At 39.0% G+C, this 6757-nt stretch overlaps 1 long non-coding RNA gene across 1 annotated transcript; it reads left to right on the top strand.

Annotated features, from left to right (window-relative positions):
• The first annotated feature begins 1122 nt into the window (after positions 1 to 1122).
• Positions 1123 to 3662, top strand: LOC137481567 (uncharacterized). The gene is made up of 3 exons (XR_011003547.1): positions 1123 to 1209; positions 1644 to 1806; positions 3484 to 3662. It is a non-coding gene; the product is annotated as an uncharacterized lncRNA (long non-coding RNA).
• The last annotated feature ends 3095 nt before the right edge of the window (positions 3663 to 6757 follow it).

Genomic DNA, 6757 nt, shown 5'->3' with positions numbered 1-6757 from the left:
GCGCAGATTGATGGAGTCATAAGTCACTGGGAGCTAACCTGGGTACAGCCTTAGGTAAGGCTGAAAGCTAAAGTCATTCCAGGTGGGCTGGTGGAAGGAAAAAACAAATCCTAGACATTCACATATGAGGTCGTAACTTCTGTTCCATTGCAGCCCACATATAAATATTTGAGATTTATATTTTAGAAGCTTTAAGCCTCTCTATAAAATGCATTAAACTTTGGGTTTTATTTTAAAATGCCTCCTGAGTCAGAAAGGTGCCATGCTCTCTCAAGGATTTCAGGCAAATCTCTCTTGACCAATCTAAATCCATAAGCCAAACCATATGATTCCAAAATACTTTCAATTGCTTCCTGGATCATATGTCCACATCTGGAAATGATGGATATTCTCTTCCCAGCTGCAGAAGAGGGAAATTCTGCATTAGGCTAAAAACACTGTGTAAATTGCAAAGGAGAAGGGTCAGCTTTCTAAAATTACAGTGGTCAAGGCAAGTCAAGCACTTTAATGGCAGGCTCAGGTCCAAGATCAAAATCATTTTACAAATCTCCAAGCAATTCTACCTAGAAACATGCAGAACTTTTTTGGTTGCTTTCATGGTGAAGAGAGGCAATGGACAACTAATTCTCAAAGCAAGAGACTAATCCCCCTTCACAAGGGACACAAAGCAGGTGCTCTCTATAAGGATGAAACTGTGCCCCAAATTTGGTTGACAAAAAGCAGGAGAGAACCTTCTGATGGGAAATGGTTGTAAATCACAGGAAGATCAATGCAAAAGAACAATTCAAAGCTGAAATCACAGTTTGAGCTCACTTTGCTGAAACCTCCTTGTCTAAAACATTCTTAAAACATCAAATAATTTGTTGGTCAATAGCAACAGGAAAAAAAACCTTTAACAAAGAAACAACTACAGAATTTATATTAGGTATGACTGAATTTAAATTGCCCAGCTATATTACTGCTTCTTAACTTTTTCTGTATGATTATCTCTGCTGAGATAATCGTAGTCTCTCTCCCATTAAGTGATAGACAAATAGAGAAGAATTCATTGGAAGATATGTCATAATATATTATTGTTTGGATAATACCACATAAATAATTAAGATGAAACAAACAGTCCACTTGTCTGTCTGTTCCTCTGAGTCATTACTTCACTAAGTCTTGTCTGGGAAAAGCTTATTATTTCCAAAACGAAGCCTCAGACCTTAGGTAGAATGAAAACATTCTCTAGAAAGGACCACACTATAGACAACATTTCCCAGAGGAAAAGAATAGGGGGGGTGGAATTTTCATGTGTTTTTATTTTTCTTAAATTTCTCCATTGAGGTATTTGGAAATGTATGAAAACGGTGAAGCAAAAGGAAAAATGAACAATGTGTTGCTTGAAGATCTCTGAAACTACAAGAGCTCAAAGCTGGGGCATGCAAATCAACATGAATTACTACTAAGACAAAGAAAACAATGCTGAAGTTTGAGGATTGGTATGACTGCACATTCTTGTCAGATATCCATCTAAAAACACTTGAGTGGGGAACAAACCTCGCAAGATCGCTTTCTCACAATATTTCTAATAGCTTCTGTTTATAGAGAGGCTAGAGATAACAGGAAAACAGTACATATCCATGTTATTTTGACTTTTGCAGCTAAGTGCTGGCTGGAATACAGGGAACTAATTCCAGAGCTGACGTAAATAAGCTCCCTCAAAGACAGTGAGACAACACCGATTTACACAAAGCGTGGTTCGAGCCTGGGAAATTCAGATCTGTGCCGAAGCTTAGATAAGATACATCTAGGCAAATATTTTAGGTATGTATACAAATCTATATAAAACACTTTCTAAACCACTTTAATCTCAATCTACGTATATGAACTGCTAAAAAAATAAGAAGAATCTGCTTTTGGGAACTGAGTTGGAAGGATGAGAGAAAGATCAGAGAAGCTGATTTATTTCTAACCCACATATTTAGCCCCACAGTGAAGGAAGTTTCTCCCTCAGCACCATCACTGGAAGAAGGAGAAAGAGAAAAGCCCTTCTACCAAAGAGCAGTTCAGAGATGCTCTGATCTGCACTCTGGAGGATCTTTATCCTCTATTTTTTAAACATAGCTCCTTAGGAATGACACTTACATAATTTAATACTCTTAAATAACAAGTTTCCCTAAAATTATGCCATTTGATAGCCCCAGAAAAATCAAAAGTATATGAAATGGAGATGATCAGCTGAAGCATAAGACTAAACACTCCTGTATTTTAATTCCATTTTGAAGACCAGACATTCTTCTTCTGCTCTAGTCAAGGGATAAAGTTGTTAGATTCAATTCCCCAGTCTCTAGAACGAGAGTGGGCCTAGCTCCCAAAAAAACACTAAGGTTTCATTAGTATTTGGAAAGTGTGTCAAAGACGGATTCTTCAACATGTTTTACTTGCCCTGGTCCCCCATCTTTCTCAGCCTATTTCCCATGCTTCTAGCAGAGCAACATGAAACAAGAGCATTGTGATACTGTGCATTTTTCTTGGAAAAAAAAATTAACCACAAAGTCCAAGTTTTTTTTTTTAAAAAAAACAATATTCACACAGGGCTCAAATTATGTGCATAAACATTGCTAATGTGTTTGCTATTAGTCTGTGTGACACCTTATTCCTTTAAGTTTGCATCTCTTGGCACAGGCTAGGAGAAGTCACTGCTCTCTGAGAGGGCTAGTTAAGATGTATCTTGCTGTTTCCCCGTATCTTTAGTATGCAGGGAGCGCAGAGATGGAGATAAAAGGAGAAATGTCTATCTTTGAGTCCTCTGCAATACAGAATAAGTTATCAACCTACTAACATGCATGTCTGAATAGACTCCTTTGGCAGGAGGGAGATTTTATCTGTCCTGACATGTGAATTCCTCCCTCATGTCAATCCATGAAAGTACTAAAGAATAAACTCTCTAGTAAAATGAATGTGGCATACCACTGGGACTTAGAGAGCACCATATTTTCCCCTAGTTACTTTTTTTAAAAATTTTCCAACTGAATCCTCGATATCCATATAAATTAGTCACTCTGAAGGGCTACTTGAAAATCTATTGCTTTAATCTCATAGGCTTGGGGAGGGTGCTCTCCACTAAGGCTGGGGAGTTTGTTGTCTCTATTTTCCCTCTTCAGCCGAGCGATGTGCCATCGCATCCAGCCCCCGTGCAGAAGCGTTCGAGGAGCATTTGTGCTGGAAGCTTTGCAGCTGTGCAAGTTAAATGAGCAGGCACTCGGCTGCCCTCAGATCTGGTAGGCCCCAAGGTACAGATATGAGCAGTCAAAATGTCCTATTTAGCATCCTGAACTGCCCACCCATGCGCGAGGGAAGAGGAGGCAAGGTTCTGAATGAAGCTGAACGCAGCTGCAGTTATTACATCGTGGGGGCACGAGAGGGAAAGTCACATTGGTCTGTTTGCAGATGAATTGTCAATCTGGTTTCACAAATACTTGTTTCTGTGCTCATCACCAGTGCAAGGACTCTTCATTCACCAGTCTCTATAGCACCTCAAACAAGGCTGCCTGGCTGCTGAAATGGATCCTGTGCTCTTCATTTACACCATAATTTCACATCGATAGCGGTCATACGAGGAGAATAATAATTATTTTTATACAGCAAAATGTAACTGAAACAGAATAAAGGAAATAAAAGAAGAGGTAAAATAAAAATGATCCATCTTTCATTCTTTTGGTCTCCAGTGTTTATCCCTAGATATTTATGATGTACTACATAACAATATATTGGTTCTCACTATATTCTATTGAAGAAAAAACTTATACTTTGATTTATGTTTTGCCTGAGCTTTCGTGTCTCAATTTAGGAATTTAAACACAAGACAATTCTTACTACTTTTTATTAACATTTTTTAATTAGTCTCTTTATAACCAGGCACACTGCAATCCATAATAGTCTTTTTCACTTTCCCTTAATTTATTTGCACTGCATACATTATTTTCACCTGTTCTTTTTGTGTGGTGCATCTGATGCAAGTTACAGTCCATGGACCGCTTATCTTCCACTCTTTTTCATGTCCTGTACATCTATAGCTGGAGTTCTGATTTCAAAACAAATGTAAAAACTCAAAGAAAATCCATCAGGTATTTAATGACCTGGATATAAAACCACAAAGTAATCTCATAGACAATGACAGGCTCTTCCTCTTTGTGACTTTCCAATGGATATTCAGCTATTTGATAGGGACCTACACATTGGATTAATCAACAGAACACCAAATTCTAAAAATAACTCAACTCAAGACTACATAAACAAATATAGCAGCCTAATAATCACACAGATAACACAGGAATCAGGTGAAGATACCGGATTCAGAGGAGAAGCATGCTGGATTAACAAGGAGCCTCAAGACCGTGTCTATTCACAATTGAACCAGGGATGGAAGGACCTGGAGAACAATCCTGACATGGCCAAAGGGTGTTCTACCTCTGGCAGCATGTTCTTCTGCTCTTAGCTATCAAACAGAGGAGTTTGAAGCTTTGCCACAAAAATAGATTGATAGCAACAGGTTATAGTGGTACTTCACTCATTACTTTATAAAAATCATTTGCACCCAGGATGACATTTTCAAACTACTTTTTTCAAGTCTTTTCAGCTTAGCTAAGCTAAATCTTATTCAAAACCTTACAGAAGAGAAAAAAAATAAAACACAATCCTCTGACTTTATGGATCAGAGGATTTCCCAATAGATTAAGACTTTTCCTTTCTAATATTGCAAATTTCTCATTTTGAGTGCAGAACTAGAAAAAAAAGAAGAGACTCAAGTGTCAGGTGTGGAGTCTGGAAAAGTGTTGGTGGGGTTTTCCTTGGACCTGAAATTTAGTGAGGGAAATAATCACTCAAAGCACAAATACTTATCCTCTAACTCTTTCCTTTACCCTGAGCATGAACTGGAAAAGTCAAAAGCCTGCAAATTTAAGTAACATTGAATGAAATGTTGGAATGAGTGTGAAAGGAGGAGAATCCCACACTGGGTTAAATCCAGAGTACAGAAAGCAAACAGCAGTAATCAGCTGTTTGATGTCTGTCTCTCTCTAGGCACATATGCACATCCACACACAATCTGAGCCAAAGTGCTCGATCCTGCCCGTTTCCACGCAAGAGGGTCTCCCAGAGCAGGCAAAAATCATCGCTCGGGCACGTGCACGCAGAAGCCAGTTTGGAAAACACAAGAAGCAGAAGAATTGCCATATTGAATCAGCCTATTGGTCCATCAAGTTTGGTATCATTGCCTCCAGCAGTGGCTAAACCCTGATCCTTCAGAGGAAGGCAACCCTCGAAATCCACAGCGCACTTAGCTTGGGAAAATATTCATCCTAACCCCTGCAGGCAGTAAATGTGTGTCCTATAGAGTGAGCTTGGATTTTCCCTATGCAGAGCTGCAACTGTAATTATGAGTTTGAAGCAGGACAGCCGAACACTGTTTGCAAACATTCATTCACATAAAAAGCCGCTAATTCACTTTGACATCATTTGTGACCCTTTTCCAGGAAGGTTCATTGGAGCAAGCAGTTTTGTTTACGGAAAGTAAAAGTTTGCTAACTACTCTGGTAGTGCTTCTCTGAAGGTTTGTTTCAGAAATGATGCACTCCAACTGTTCATTTATGCCTGTGTGACCCGGGGGGTGGAATCAGGGCTGGCAAATGGAAAATACTCAAAGTGAGAGATAACAAAGTGCACAACAGATAAAAACGGTGAATTCCTGAAGAGTTACTGTTTTTTTAAATAGAGGAAAATGCAGAGAACTACCTTTACAAATAAACCATCCTGTGACCCAAAGTCTCCTTGAGGGACAGCATGACATTCCTGGAAAATCATCCAGAGTATTTAACCTGACTTCCTATGTCAGCAAAATTCACAGACTGGGTACAAAATTCTGGGCTGAATCTAAAGTTAGCATAAAGCAGTGAGTCCTTGTCACATGTTTCTAGATCAATTTAAATATGCCATGTGCCACTGCTGAGTTAAATATTGAGGAGAAATACTTTCCTGTGTCCTTTCCTGTCCACTTACACTCACATATTTCATTGCCCCTGCTCCTTGTGTCAAATTTCCTTGTGCCAAAAGTCATCTGCAACAGAATCCTTCTACAAACCCCCAATTCCCTTCCTTTATTCTGAGTGAGGAGGTAGCAGGGAACCACGGATGGCTTTCACAAGAAATTGGTGCCATATCTAGTTTAACAGCACATAAAGGTTATATCAAACTTGTCTTTCTTGTTCTTTAGTAGAAGTGGGTGTGAGGGGCAGGAGGCTGTGTGGATAGGGAAGGATGTAAGAACAAAGGGTGGGCTCACAAAAAAAGCTAGGTTAAGAATGGCTGCTGTTATGTTTGTATTATAAAAGACATAAAAAACTATCTTAATAAGACTGTAACTTTTAAAACATGTCAGCTCAAGTAAACACTGACTTGGACAAAGAGGTTTATCCCCAAAACATTTATCTACTTTAACTGGTCATATCTTCTTTTTTTAACACCATTTATTCTTCCATTGTCCCTAGAATTGCAGCCCAAATACTCAATTTTACAACTAGCTTTGCTGGAATTTAACCTGGACAACCTGGCTTAGGAGCATCCTGGCCTCTAACAAGTCCATGTCTCAGGGAACTCACTGATCTGATTGGCTTGAACTGGGAGATAACAAGTCCAGGTTAACTTCATTAAAATTGAATAAAACTTTGGTATGTTGGCAACACCAGGGTGTGTAGAAAAAGGGTAAGAGCCTCATCCT

The sequence above is a fragment of the Anomalospiza imberbis genome, chromosome 13 (genome assembly GCF_031753505.1).
Source record: "Anomalospiza imberbis isolate Cuckoo-Finch-1a 21T00152 chromosome 13, ASM3175350v1, whole genome shotgun sequence".
Taxonomy (NCBI): Eukaryota; Metazoa; Chordata; class Aves; order Passeriformes; family Viduidae; genus Anomalospiza; species Anomalospiza imberbis.
This window is presented reverse-complemented; position numbering and strand designations above follow the sequence as displayed.